Source organism: Ochotona princeps, chromosome 6, assembly GCF_030435755.1.
Source record: "Ochotona princeps isolate mOchPri1 chromosome 6, mOchPri1.hap1, whole genome shotgun sequence".
In the NCBI taxonomy this organism is placed as follows: domain Eukaryota; kingdom Metazoa; phylum Chordata; class Mammalia; order Lagomorpha; family Ochotonidae; genus Ochotona; species Ochotona princeps.
Genome location: NC_080837.1, coordinates 39,622,958 through 39,638,116, shown reverse-complemented (window position 1 = coordinate 39,638,116; position 15,159 = coordinate 39,622,958). Strand labels below are relative to the sequence as shown.

Genomic DNA, 15,159 nt, shown 5'->3' with positions numbered 1-15,159 from the left:
TTGCCACCCACAAGAAAGACCCAGATGGAGTTCAGATTCTTGGGTTGGGCTTACCCTAGTCCAGAAGTTGGAACCATTTGGGAAATGAACCAGTGAATGAAGGTTCTCTTTTACTTTCTCTGTACTCTGCCTTTTAAATATTAATAGGTCTGGAAGTTCCCCAGTCATTTCCTAAAGACAATTAAATATCCTCCTCTCAACACAGAAAGGAGTATGATCTGGCCTCTAACCTTGTTCATCTTTATCTTTTTGTCTTTGTTTCATACTAAATTACCACTCTGATGATTCATCAAAAGCACCGTACATTGATCTAAGGAAATACTCTTTGCTTTTGCATGAATGAAAATGGAGCTATAAAGGCAGCACATTATGAGTTTATTGGGGTAGATTACATAGCTAAGACAGTTTGATAGTTCCAAGGAAACAATGACACGAATAGTTTTTCTTTTTATTGTCACAGGTAAGTCAGAGATAGAAAAATTGTAAAATTTGACTAGAGAAGGTAGTTTGGATCAGAGCAATGTTAGTGTGAAGAATTGGCATTGGGAGAAATGCTAAACATAAAAATGTTCAGTCACTCCAAAATCGCCTGGATTAGTCAGTTACAAAGATAGCAGATTTGCTGTTAGTGTGTTTCTGTTTGACAAAGTTTGTGATTTTCTCCCAAAAGTTGTTTTACAACAAAGTTAGTTGTTTAACATTGCCAACATTCCTTGGGAAAAAATCCTGTCTATTAACAGTTTTTGGAGCCTTGTGGAAATTGGTTTATAATAATGAAGATTTAGCAGATACCTTCTTGATGACCTTTATTTCTTGTTTTCAGGTATCTTCAACTTAACGCTTTGGCTTTTCTTCAGCATTTCCTTTGTGATTGCGTTTCCTCATCACTGAATTATTTTTTTTTTCAACTAATGCCATTCCATTTGTGACTGAGTTAATACTTTATACTGGTTTATATTGCTGTGTACAGGTTCATTGTGGCTTCATTTTATTCTTTTATATCTTACAGTGTTATGTTTTATAATATATTTCCCATCCTTTCCATTATATTCCAGTACCTGTTAAACTGTCAAGGTTAAATGAAAATCCATACTCTTTGACCTTCAGTTATTGATAGGATTCTAAATATTCTCTCACCACTTTTATTTTATTAGAATCTAAGTTAGAATTTGAATACGCAGTGTTTTCAGTTGATTGGCTTGCAGTTGGAGTATATTCTATGTACTAGATTTTCTGATTTGGTCTGCCGTGGCTTCCTTAACAAAATTTAAGGAATTTAGAATTTTTAGAATACAGACGGAAGAATCTTCTCACTCTTCTGCAAGCTGGGAAATGCAAGATCAAGGTGTTGGTGTTTCTGTTTTGATACAGGATCCCTCCCTGGCTTGCAGAGTGCTCTCATGTGGCCCTCAGAGGGAGCTCTGATGTCTCCTTCTCTTTAGGGCACCAGCCATAAAGATAGTGCTCCATCTTTATGACCTTTTCACTTTCTCATAGAACTGATCTGCAAATATGGTCATTTGGGGTTAGAGCTTTTGACATTATTGTAAATGTTGATGGTAGAAATTATCATGCAGTCCACAGCATTTCCTGTTCAGTTCATAGATGAAACTGTTGAAATTATTGTGACTTTTATGTAGCATTTAATATCTGCTAGCACTAGCTATCACTTATTTCTGCAATTACTTTTAATGTTTTTAGGAAGGAGTGTTTTTCCACTTATTGTTATAGAAAAACAATTTCTCTTCCTTAGTTTCTACCATAGAAGTATATTAATTAAATTCCTTCTGATTCCCCATTTTACTTGCCCTCATTTTTACATATATTTACATCTTTGCAGTGTCATATATATCTACTGCCAGAGTCAAAATATGAAAACAGTTCAATGACCTCAAGACTCTGTACCTCCTATTGTTCTTTTGGAACCATATTTAATTCCTTTTCATTGGACAGCCACTAATCTGTTCTGTTGACTATTTCTGAAATTTTTTTCATTTCAAAAATGTAAAAGTAGAATCATAAATAAGTCATGTTTTAAGATGACTTCTTTCATTCAGTGTACTTTCCTGAGGGAGCATCCAGGTTGTTGAGCATTTCAGATTTCTTCATTTTTATTATTGATAGCAGTTTGTCATAGGTGTGTACGACAGTTTGGTTAACTGTTGACTCGTTGAAGCTCATAACATCTATTTGTCTCTAATACATGGCTATGAGAAATAAAGCTGCCATGAACATGCATGTTTTCTCTACTCATGAATTTTATTTATTGGAGAGCAAAGGTCCAATATGCACTTGCTGGGTTTTATGGTAATACTGTGTCTAGTTTTCTAAGAAACTGACTTACATTCATAGTGGTTAAACCACATTACCTTGCTGCTCTCATTATATGAATAATCACTTTCATAATTGCCCTGAAAGTATTCCATATAGTTACTATTTTATAATTTAATCATGCTGATTGGTGTGTAAGGATGCATCTGGGTGGTTTTTTAGAAAGTTTTATTTTATATGAGAGACTGAAATCTTCCAGTGCATGGTTGGCTTCCCAGATGCCCTCAACATCCAGGGTTGGATGAGGCCAAAGCCAGGAACCTGGAGATCTATCTGATCTGTCGGGGTGGTGGGGACCCGAATACTCCAGCCAATATTTGCTGTTTCTCAGAATGTGCACCACCCAAAGGCACTCCTAAATGGAGTGAGAACATCTGAAGCAGCTACCACACCACGTTTTCATACTCTTATCTTCTACAGAACAGTTGTCAATTTTGATAAAGTGTGATTAATCAGTTTACATTGCATGCATCATACTTTTATTACTAATCTGAAAACTCCTTTTGCATAGTTGTTGATTTTTGAAGGGTTTTTTCCTCTGAAACTTGTCTAGTTTTATGTTTTATATTTAATCCTATGAATGTGCGATTTTTCTAGCACCATTTATTGAAAAGTTCATCATTCCCTCTTGAATTAACTTTATGCTCTTATTAAAAGTTATTTAAACATGTTTGGCTAGGTTCTCTATTTTGGTCCATTGCTCTACTAATGTTACACACACTGCCCTACTGTAGTTATAATAATAAGCCCTAATACTAGGTAGAGTGTTTTTCTTGTACTTTCTCAAAGCTGTTTTAGCTCTACTAGTACCTTGCCTTTCCGTATATGTTTGTCTGTGTCCAATAAAAATTAGCTTACTGAGATTTTGATAGGAATTGTATTTAACACAAAGATGGCTTTTCTAATTCATGAATATACTGGGTCTGTATTAGGTCTTTTAACTCTTTTATTAGCATTTGTAGTCTTCAGCATATATATCCTAAATGTTGTATTACCCTCAGTATCAGTATGCCTAATGTTACATTTTTCTCTGGATCAGTTTCACCTTATTATGTTTTTAATTTTGGTTACTGTGTGCATGTAGAAATGCAATTATTTTTGTGTTGATTTTGTACCTGTTACTTTGTTGTACTACCGTGGTTTGTTTTTTGAGATTTTGGGAGAGACAAAGATCTTCTATCTGTAGGTTCTCTCTCCGAGTAGCTTGGATGGCCAGGATTGGATTAAGACAGGTCAAAGCCAGGAGCCAGGAGCTTCATGTGAGTCTCTCACAAGGGTGACACCTCCAAAGTAGTTGGGCCATCATCCTCTGCTGCTTTCCTAGGCAATTAGCAGGGACCTAGATTGGAAGTGGAGCAGGACTCAGACTGGTGCTCATATGAAATACTGGCATCGCAGGTGGCAGCTTTACCCAGTGCGACATAAAGCTGGCCAAAGGATTTTTGTTTTTGTCAATTACCTAGTATTTTAATTTAAGATTTATTTATTTTTATTTGAAAGATTTAAAGAAAAGAGAGAGAAACGTTCGATCCAGATGGCTGCAATGGCTGGAGCCAAGCCAGTCAGAAGCCAGGATCTTCTCCCAGTCCCCCACACAGGTGCCCAAGGAATTGAGCCATTGTCTACGACTTTCCCAGGCCATAACTAGGGAGCTGGATTGGAAGTAGAGTACCCAGGGCACAAGTAGCACCTATGTGGGAGGCCATCACCACAGGTGGAGTGTAACGCTACTGTGATGGTCCCTAGGATTGTTTTTTTCTTTTTTAATATAGACTCGTGTCACCTACAAATACTAGTATGTTTAGTTCTTCATTTTCAGTATGAATGTCTTTTCTTTTTCTTCCCTTCAGTGGTTACAGTATTTAATTCTATGTTGAATGGTCTATTTCCAACTTGTAGTAAGTTTTTTTTATCATGATAGGATTGAAATTTGTTAAGCATTTTTTCTGTGTTGGTATGAGTATGTCTTTGGCCATTAATGCAGTATGTTGTGTTTCTTGAGTTTTTTTTTTTTTTTTTTTTTTGTAATGGTGAACCAGCCTTATATACCCAAAGCAAGTCCCTTTAGGTCATGGTGTGTAAGTTTGTCCATATTGTAGAATTGATTTGCCAATTTTTTGCATTTAAGGTTACAAGAGATACTGGTCTGTAATTTGCTTTTTTTTTTTTTTTTTAAAAAAGATTTGTTTATTTTTATTGGAAAGGCGGATATACAGAGGAGAGATAGAGAGGAAGATCTTCCATCCATTGGTTCGTTCCCTAAGCTGCTGCAACAGCTGGAACTGAGCCAACCTGATCCAGGAGCTTCTTCCGGGTCTTCCATGCAGGTGCAGGGTCCCAAAGCCTTGGGCTGTCCTTGACTGCATTCCTAGGCCACAGGCAGGGAGCTGGATGGGAAGCGGGGCTGCTGGGATTAGAACCAGCGCCCATATGGGATCCTGGTGCATTCAAGGTGAGGAGTTTAGCTGCTCCACTATCACGCCGGGCCCTGTAATTTGCTTTTATACATACCCACACTTACTCTGTGTTCTGTAAGAGATTTGTAAATGGTAAAATTCTTTAGTGAAACCCATCTCCATATACAGAACTCATTTCAGAAAATTTAAAATTCCAAATTAATTTTTAATGATGATAACATCTTGGTTGAGTTACGACAAGTTGATTTTTTTTTTTGAATAATTGGTCCGTTTTATCTCAGTTGTATAATTTTTGAGTGTAAAGGTTTTTTTTTAATATTCATTGTTTTTATTGAAAAGGCAGATTAACAGAGAGAAGAGATAAAGAGAAAAATCTTCCCTCTGTTGGTTTACTCTGTGGCCGCAGTGAGACAAATGGGAGCCCAGAGCCTTCTCCTCTCCCACCCATGCGGGTGCAGGGTCCCAAGACTTTGGACTGTCCCTGCTGCCTTCCCAGGCCAGAAGCAGGAAGCTGGATGGGAAGTGGATCAGCCAGGACATTAACCGGCGCCTCTATAGGATCCTGGGCATGCAAGGCTAGGACTTTAGCCACTAAGCTATCATGTTGGGCTCAGGTGTAAAGTTAATAATTTAATTATTCCCTTTAAGGCTACAGGATATTTAACAGTATCCTTTACTTTGTTCTTGTCATTGGTGATTTGTTTGGTTTTTTTTAAAAGATCTATTTGTTTTATTACAAAGTCAGATATACAGAGAGGAGGAGAGACAGAGAGGAAGATCCTCCGTCCAATGATTCACTCCCCAAGTGAGCGCAATGGCCGGTGCTGTGCCGATCTGAAGCCAGGAACCAGGAACCTCCTCTAGGTCTTCCACGCGGGTGCAGGGTCCCAAGGCTTTGGGCCGTCCTCCACTGCTTTTCAAGGCCACAAGCAGGGAGCTGGATGGGAAGTGGAGCTGCCGGGACCAGAACCTGTGCCCCTATGGGATCCCGGGGCTTTCAAGCTGAGGACTTTAGCTGCTAGGCCACACCACCCAGCCCTATTTTTTGGGTGATATTTCTGAATAGTGTTCCTAGATGATTTTTCTTTTGTAGATATTGTGTATAAATTTTGTCATAAAGATTGATGGCTGCTAAAGCATTGATTCATTGAGATTGATTCTATCAAAATTGTATGGGCCTCCCCAGAGTACATATACCTCCAGTTTTTAAAAAAAAAATATTTAAGCTTATTTTTATTCTGGCGGTTCTGAAATCTTGCAGCCTGTGGGGACTTGGGAAAAGTAATATTCCTGTACCCAAGAATTTTTGGTGGTTCTTCAGTGTGACCATCAGGAGTAAGGAAAGTAACCTAAATAGGAATCCGTTTTGATAGTATCCTCTATTTGCTGCTCAGGATACCCTACAGTCTGTGCGGGCTGACTTGGTGCCTAGGCCCTAATGTGTTTGATTTGTTTCTAAATCTTTCCATGTACAGATTGATGGAATTGTAATGTATCTCTCGTCCCTTTTCTCTTCTCCTTTAATTCTTGCTTTCTCCATGTCAGCTTCTTTTATGATAATGGATCTCTAATTTCTGTCTCACTTTTCTTTTTTCGTAAACATGTTTTTTTTTTGCTAGAAAATTAATGATTTCAGATTACTTTCAGAGAGCCAAAGTTTTGCATTAAATTTTTCATTACTCTTTAAATCTTTGCTATACTGTCAATTTTGTTCCTCTTTTTATTTCTAAAATAATTCATGGGTTTTCCCCCTCCCCCCCCCCCCGCTTTTGACAAGAATAGTATCAAGAACTCAGTTCTCCAATTTTAACCATTTGCCACATTGGTTTTTCTGATTCTTAATGTCACTAATGTAGAATTAATTTTTAAATAATCACAGAGCATTAAAACTATTTGTATATATACGTACTAATTTCCACAAATTTGATGTTTTTCTCTTTGGGTCTGGATTATTCCACTTAGTGTGGTGTTCGGCTGCAATCATTCAGTTGTCAGTGGCAGGCCGTTTTTTGTTGTTCATGGCTTAGTAACAATCTATCATAATTGTTTATACTCCTTGCCTATATTCCTGTTGTGCTATGGTCATTTTTACTTGTTAACCTCTTTTTAATGGAGAATTGAGTCTTTCATTATAATATGAATTAAAAATGTGTTATCTGTAAAATTTAAAAAGGAAGGAAGTGTGAGTGAGAGAATTGTTATCGTGTTAGAATTTGTATCTATGAGTTATATCTAATGAGTTTCATTGATCTCTTTGTATTAATATTACAGTAACATTGATTGTCATGCATGTGCTGTACAGTTAGTATATTAGGATCTAATATACTGATAATTCTTTAAAAAAAAAACCCAATTACTTAAAAAAAAAGAATCTAGATGCATTTATCTCCTAAGTGCACATTAAACGTTTTTGCCTGAGAGTTTATTTAGTGTGATTGTCGCCTTCAGGATCTGCCATCACTTGAATGCTGTCAGGTTACTTTCCAGGTATATGCTTTTTTAGATCCCTGATGTCATATGTCTGGGCCTCTGTCAGTTTCTGCATATTTTAATTTTTATATCTTGGACACGTGTGTGTACTATGGTTTTTCATGCGTTGTTTCTATAGAGACTAAGTAGGAGTGGGTGTTACTGGAGTTTATAGACAGATAGATACTTTTGTTCTAGTTACTGTCTTTTCTGAATGAAGTAAAAGATGTGTCTGTCAAATATGTGTTGCCTTTTTTAACTCACTGTTTTGTGTGATCTGTTTAGTTATACAAAAAATAATATGGATTAAACAATGTACCATTATTGCAAAAATGTGATTCCGATTTCCTCCTCTTTTCTTTCCTCCCTTTTGAAGTAGCTCTACTGTTTTTGTATGAGAATCAATGCTATTGTTGCCTTTTTTAGCTTTTAAAAATATTCTAAAATTGTAGTTGTTTTCTAACACTGTGGAACCTTCTTCATAAATGAATAATCACTGAAAATATGAATTTGATAATTTCATATTTCATAGGGTGCCTTAGTGCCTTTCACAAAAAGTATGAATTTAGCATGTAGAACCTGTTTTGATGCCATTAACTAACTTTGATTTTCAAGTAATTTAACTTGAATTTGTAATTTAGTTTAAACAATGAAGTGATTTTTTTCATTGAATTAAAAATTACTGAAAATTTTTATGTGTAGTTACTAGCTACTACTTCAGTAATACTGTTCGTAGACATGTAATTAACTTCTTGTAAGGTGGTAACTATAATAAAGTACATAGTAGTTTTAAAGTATATGTTTAATTTTACTCTCTTCTCCAAAATTATTAGTTATTAGTGAAGTAAAAATACACTCATACCTGTTTTTGGCTTGCTCTATTTTAAATGCTTCTAGCAAATAGCACAGCAATCTTGTGATTGAAGTTTTGCTCTATATTTCCCAAAATAACTTGAAATACGTTTCAGAAGTGTTACTTACTTGTTGACTGCAGTTCCCCCAGCTTTTTTTCCTCTTGCAAATTCTTACCCTAAAATTTCTTTCTGATGAAGGAATAACAGTGGATACTGAAGTATTTTTGCTGTCTTTAGAATCCATTAACAATCTTTTCACAAATTATATTCTTTTAAGTTGTATACCTGTATTTATCACTTTAGATTCTTCCTCATAAATTATAAAAAAAGTCTCCTTTTTTTTAAAGATTTATTTATTTTTTAGTACAAAGTCAGATATACAGAGAGGAGGAGAGACAGAGAGGAAGATCTTCCATCCTTTGATTCACTCCCCAAGTGAGTCGCAACGGCCGGTGGTGCGCCGATCCAAAGCCAGGAACCAGGAACCTCTTCCAGGTCTCCCACACGGGTGCAGGGTCCCAAAGCATTGGGCAGTCCTCGACTGCTTTCCCAGGCCACAAGCAGGGAGCTGGATGGGAAGTGGAGCTGTCGGGATTAGAACCGGCGCCCATATGGGATCCTGGTGCGTTCAAGTCGAGGACTTTAGCTGCTAGGCCACGGCGCCGGGCCAATAAAAGTCTCTTACAAGGAATAATCCCCTGGGCCAGTGTGATAGCTCCGCTGACTAATACTCCACCTGCAATTGCCATCATTCCACATGGGCAGCAGTTGATATTCCAGCTGCTCCACTTCCCATCCACCTCCCTGCTTATGGCCTGAGGAAGCAGTGCAGGATGGCCCAAAGCATTAACATCCTGCATCTGTGTGCAAGACCCAGAAGTTCTGGCTTCGGATTCACTCAGCTCCAGTCATTGTGGCCATTTGGGAAGTGAACCAGCTGATGGAAGACCTCTCTGTCTCTACTTCCCTCTGTAAACAAGCAAACAAAACAAATAATAACCTCCTCATGTCTGATGTCAGCTAAGCTATCATGAGCCAGTATATCAAAAAGTAACCAACACTATCTATCACAACCAATATTTACAAAGGTTACTCTGTGCAGGGTACTATTTTGAGTGCTTTAGGTATCACTTTAGTCAGTTCTCTCAAGTAAGTTGGATAGAAAGTGGTAGAGACTCAATGAGACCCAGCTGGTGTTAGCTGCAAAACCCATGAGCTTAACTGATTATTACCCCAAATTCTTGCACAGGATTAACATTTTCTTCTTGGGAAGTATGTGTGTCTTGTTTCCTGCCTCTTCTGTTTTTCATAACTTAATCATTTTGGTTCTTGTCACTTCACACGTACAAATATTAATTGTCACCCTGTTTCTTCTCCCCCACCCACCGCCTTTAACTTTTAGCCTACTGGTATAGGGAAAGCATTTGTCTTCCTCTTCTTTCACCTGTGTCAGATTTTAATAAATTTATTCTGCCACTTCCTTATATGTTAAATATCATCTATGCATATGTAATTTTAAAATTTGAAATCCATTTAATCGTAAGAAAGATTAAAACACAAGAAATGTTTGTTTTTTTTGTTACCAGTGGTTGAAAAGATGTTTAAAATCTTTAAATGGCTGTGGTTCTGAAAATAATTTAGCTAGAAAAGAATTTAGATTTAAGTAATAATCAACTTTGGTCTGTGTTGCAATCCAAAGCTGTTTTACCACATACACCGACGTAATTGAAGGTATTTTTTTCCTTTTTATTAGTGTAGTCATCTTCCTGAAGGTGCTTCTAACCAAGTCTATTTGCAACAATTACGTTTCTCTCAAACCTGGTCAGATTTCTTCGCGTACAGAAATCTGATGTCTGTTTCCATTCTTATTTCTTTTTCTTTTGTATAGTCAGTCAGAAACGTATGTGTTTTTGAGCTTTTGTAGCTTTTTCTCGTTTAAACTGTTGTCACAGAGCCAGCATGGTAGTACGTGGAGTAAGCTGCTGCCTGCAAAAGCAGCATCACCTATCAGAGTGCTGGTTTAGGTTCCTGTTGCTCTGCTTCCAGTCCTGCCTGGAACTCTGTTCCAGGCTCCTGGCTTCAGCCTGGCCTGGCCTTGGCCATTTGGGCATTGAACCAGTACGTATCAGATCCCTGTCTGTCTCTCCCTCTCTCTGTGTCTCTTTGTCTTCCAGATAAATAAATCTTTAAAAAATTTTTTTTCAGTATACATTTTTTAGTATGAGTCTTTTAGTTTGTTCTTTAATTACTGATTTTCTTAATGAATCCATAATCTTTATTGGCAACCTATTCTACGTTGTATTCTTATGCATTGAATCTCACACTTGATATTTATTTTATAATAGCTGTTTGAATGCTTGTTTATGTTTAATATAAACTTTTAAAGACTATTTTTATTGGAAAGACAGATTTCTAAGAGAAGGAGAGACAAAGAGAAAGATCTTTCATCTTGTGGCTGGCTTTCCAGTTAGCCACAACAACCAAAGCTAAGCCAATCCAAAGCCAGGAAGGAGCATGGAGCTTTTGGTCTCCCGTGTGGGTGCAGGTCCCAAGGCTTTGGGCCATCCTTGACTGCTTTCCCAGGCCACAAGCAGGGAGCTGAATGAGAAGTGGAGCAGATGGGCCATAAACCAGCTTTTGAATGGAAATAGGGATCAGGAGATTGATGTACTTACACATTTTATTGAAATAATTAGTTATTATTATTATTACTTTATTTGAAATGGAGATTTTACAGAGATTTCTGGCACCTCAGGGGGAAGCTTAGTCTACCAGTAAGTTGACCCCTTAAACGGGATTTTAAACAATTTGTTTGAAGGTAGGGAAGGAGGAAAATATGGAAATAGAAGTAATCTCTCATCCTGTGGTTCACTCTTTGATAGTCTGCAGTAACCCAAACTAGACAAAATTGAAATTAAAGTTCAGAAACTCTGTCTCGGTGTCCTACATGGCTGCGATGAATCTAAATTGAGCTGTCACCTAATACCTAATATGCATTCTTAGGAATCTTAGACTCTGAGACAAAGCCAGGACTTAACCTAGGCACTCTGTTCGAGGATGTAAGTGTCCCAAGCCAAGCAACATTTTAACTACTGCGCCAAATGCCTGTCTCTTCTTAGTGCATTGTAAAGCTCATTTAAGAGAGAGAGAGAGGGAGAGTGTATGTGTGTGTGTGTGTGTGTGTGTGTGTGTGTGTGTGTGTGTGTAAAATTTCATAGCACAGAGACACAGAGAGAGATCTTTCACCCACTTGCTCATTTCCCAAATAGCCACAGCAGTCAGAGCTGGGACAGTCCAAAACCAGGAACTTTGTATGAATCTCCTACATGGGTGCCTGGAGCCCAAGTATTTTGTTGGTCTTTTGCTGCATTCTAAGGCATATTAACAGGAATGCTGGATGGGATACAAAGAAGTCAGCACTTAAACTGTCACTCAGGTATAAGTTGCTAGCATCACAGAAACCGGCCTAACCTGATAAGACATAGCACTGGCCTCTTTTTTAAACCTCATTTTAAAAATTTATTAGTTTTGTGATCCTCTAAAATCATGTATTATTTCAGAATAAGATTATGTTGAAGCTTCAGCACAAAATTGGGGAAATTTAAGAGGAGCTAATTGAGTAACATTTTGATGTAATAATTAATTTTTATTCCAGTTTTTCTAGCAATTTCAATGTAGCATCATTTTTAAAATAGTATTTTCTGCTGTTTATGATTATAATAAAAGTTACAGCAGTTAAAACTGTCAATATTATGTTTTCTCATCTTTGAATTCTCATCTTTTAAATTCTCATCTTAATCATAATAGTTTCTTGTTGATGTAGCTGGAAATGGTTGTATTATAATTACTGAGTGTGTAAAATGCCTAAGTAAAGTACAGATCTACAAAAGCCCTGGATATAGTCCTTCTTCTTAATTTTTTTTCTTTAAGGAATTAGGAGTATTCATGCACTTCATGCTGCTGCTGTTGTTCTTTTTCCCTTTTTTTTTTAATTTTTGATGATCTGTACATAGTTAACTAGGGCACAAAGGTTCAAGGGCTACAGGAAAGTGTGTAAGACTATTATTTCCAGGTCTTTTTTCCTGTTTCTGGGGTAAAGGGGAAGATAAAGGGAGAAACCCCACCCAATCTCCACCCATCCCAGTTCCCCAATATGAGGCATGCTCCGAGGGTCTTGCTCAAGTGGTTTTGATAGTTCAACAGTTATGGATTGCTGCCAGTCTCGCCGCTCCAAGCACAATGGAGATGCTGCAGAATCCACTGATGGATATAGTCCACCTTAGAATCTCCATTTGCTCAGTTTTTCACTGATTATGCTGTCCACTGTTCCATTTGAGCCTCTGAGGAGGCTTGGCTCTGACATTTGTACTCCATGGCAGACCATGGAACCTGCACTTCTCTTCATGGTAGGGGTTCTGAGTCCGGCAGTTCGATTGGGGAGATCTCCAAAGAAACTTTGTCTGAGGTGATCCCAGACCAGATTCTTGTGTGTACTTGCCAGTACAGGGCCCGGCACAGTCCATTGCCCCAGTCAGCTGGTGGTTGCAATTGCTGGGTTGGTTCTGTTTCCAGCCCTGTCTTCCACTGGAACCAATGGGTGTTGCAGTCCAGCCTGGTTCTGCCCAGCACACACTTGGCCCTCATAAATGAGTAGGAGCTTCAGCTTAGAGTGACCCACAGTAACCCCCACCAGGCCTGACCCCTGCCCTGGTTCCCATGCTTGCCAGTATGTGCAGCAGACTAGTCTAGTCTGTCCCGCATTCCATTTGGCTCTCATCCCTGTCAATGGGGATTGAAGCCTAGTTCAATCCAACCAGCTCCACTATCCAGCCGCTGTTGTTTTTTAAAGACTTTTTTCTTTTTTTTCTTTTTTTAATCGGAAAGGCAGATTTACAGAGAGAAGGAGAGACAGAGAAAAAAAATCTTCTATCCATTAATTTACTCCCCAAGTGGCCGCAATGGCCAGAGCTGAGCCAGTCCTAAGCTGGGAGCTTCTTCCATGTCTCCAACATGGTTACAGGGACCCAAGGCCTTGGACCATTACTCTACTGCTTTCCCAGGCCGTAAGCAGGGAGCTGCATGGGCAGTGGAGCTGCTAAAACATGAGCTGGCACTACATGGGATGTCTGTGCTTGAAAGTGGAGGATTAACCAGTTGAGACATTGCGCTGGTCCTATGCATACTTTCCTTCTTTTCTAATACATGTAGTATCATGAAAGTATGAGAGACAAAATTCCAGACATTTGTTACCTTGCTTCTATAGACATAACTGGATCTTACTTAATTTCTTAGTTGGTTATTTTTTTTAATTACTAAGACTATTTTCAGGTATCTGTGTTTCTGCTTTCAAATGGAATACAAGATGGTAATTTATAGCATTTACAGTCTCCCACGTTAGTTTTTATTGTAGTCAAAATAACATTGGGTGTGGTGTTCAAAAGAAAAAATTAGTAATACAATATTCAGCAGTATTTCTATCAAATAGAAATATATAAAGTACTTTAAGAACATTGATAATTATAAAATACAGCATAATGATTGGGAAACAGCAATTATATAATATATCTCTTAATAATGCCTTGTAAAGCGCTCGCTTCGGCAGCACATATACTAAAATTAGAACGATACAGAGAAGATTAGCATGACCCCTGCGCAAGGATGACACACAAATTCGTGAAGCGTTCCATATTTTTGAAGAATTATATGTTAGTAATGATATAGAGGAACTAGGTGGGGGGAAAGAATTGGGGAGGGGATAAGGGAATATGGAACTGCATCATAAAATTATAGCAATAATAATAAAATGTAAAAAAAAATAATACCTTGTAAAATTGCCCAAAAATTATCTTCTGGCTCTTGTGGACCAGTAGAAGCAGGCTCCAGTATACCAGTGCTTACACTAAATCTAGATCATTAGTGAAGTATAAATCAGATTTCTAAACCATGACCCATGGATGAGTTTCTGGATTATTACAAAAAGCTTAAAACTTTATTCAAAAAAATTGTACATAGGTACATTTTTCTGAGATGCACTCACTGAGAACCTAATATATGATGTACCACAGAGGTGTAAAAATAGAGAATACCATGATAACCAGATACAACACAGTCTCTGCTCTCTGGGGAAGAAAGGCAATAAATCACCATATTTAAAATTATAAGTTCATATAATAATATGTATCTTATTCAAAGACACAGGAATGGTTCATGTCCACAAGATTTTTTTTTAAAGATTGCTACTCCACCTGCAGAGTAATAAAGTTATCTGAAATAGCTTTTCATTACTATAGCTAAAAGATTTACTGTACAGTTCTGGAGGCTGAGATACTAAACAGTGTGATGGAAAATAACAAGGGCATACAGGGGACAAATCACATGCCAAACTGAGGGAGCAGACACAGTGGGTTGCCCTAACTCAAGGCTTTGTAACAACTGTCAGAGAATCCAGCAGTTATATGAGGATTACCTTCCAGAAACATATCCAGTTACCGAAAGACCTCCCACTAAGGCCCTGCATCCTGAAAGTTCTAACACCTCCAGTGCATGCCACCTTGAGGGGCAAACTTTTAATACAAGGGCCTTTGGAGGTCATTGAATATCAAAACCATAGAACTGAGACAATTATCGGATGGAAGAGGCATGCAAGCAATGATGCCATTGTAGTAGAGTGGATTAAAGAGATACTCATGCACAAGTCCCAAGTTCCTACTCAAAGAAGCATTTACAGTTTAGTTGTTTTTTAACAGTATGCTATGAATGTCATGAAAAACAAAGGCTGAAGGCTATTGTAAGCTAAGAAAGATTGGGGTAACACTGTAATGTAGGATCCTAGAATGGATCCTGCACTGGAAATTTTTTTTAAATGTTGTAGAAGTTCTTATTAGTACAATGGCCAAAATTAGCTCATGGACTGTATTTTAAACTTTGTATGTGTTTTGTGTTTGCTGAATTTGAGCACTATGCATTGATTGCTTAAAAAACAGCATTGTTAGAAAATACATTAAAGTATTGAAGAACAGTGTGACATAATATGTAACTATGTAACTTTTCTTGAAATAGTTCAGAATAAAATAAACATATATATATAC

General features: G+C 37.6%; 1 protein-coding gene and 1 non-coding gene across 2 annotated transcripts in view; both read left to right on the top strand.

Annotated features, from left to right (window-relative positions):
- SPRED1 (sprouty related EVH1 domain containing 1) overlaps window positions 1–15,159 on the top strand; it is a 96,739-nt gene that overhangs the window by 56,093 nt on the left and 25,487 nt on the right. The gene's annotated exons all lie outside the window — the stretch shown is intronic.
- Window positions 13,658–13,764, top strand: LOC118759259 (U6 spliceosomal RNA). Its single transcript, XR_004996063.2, has one exon. It is a non-coding gene; the product is annotated as a U6 spliceosomal RNA (small nuclear RNA).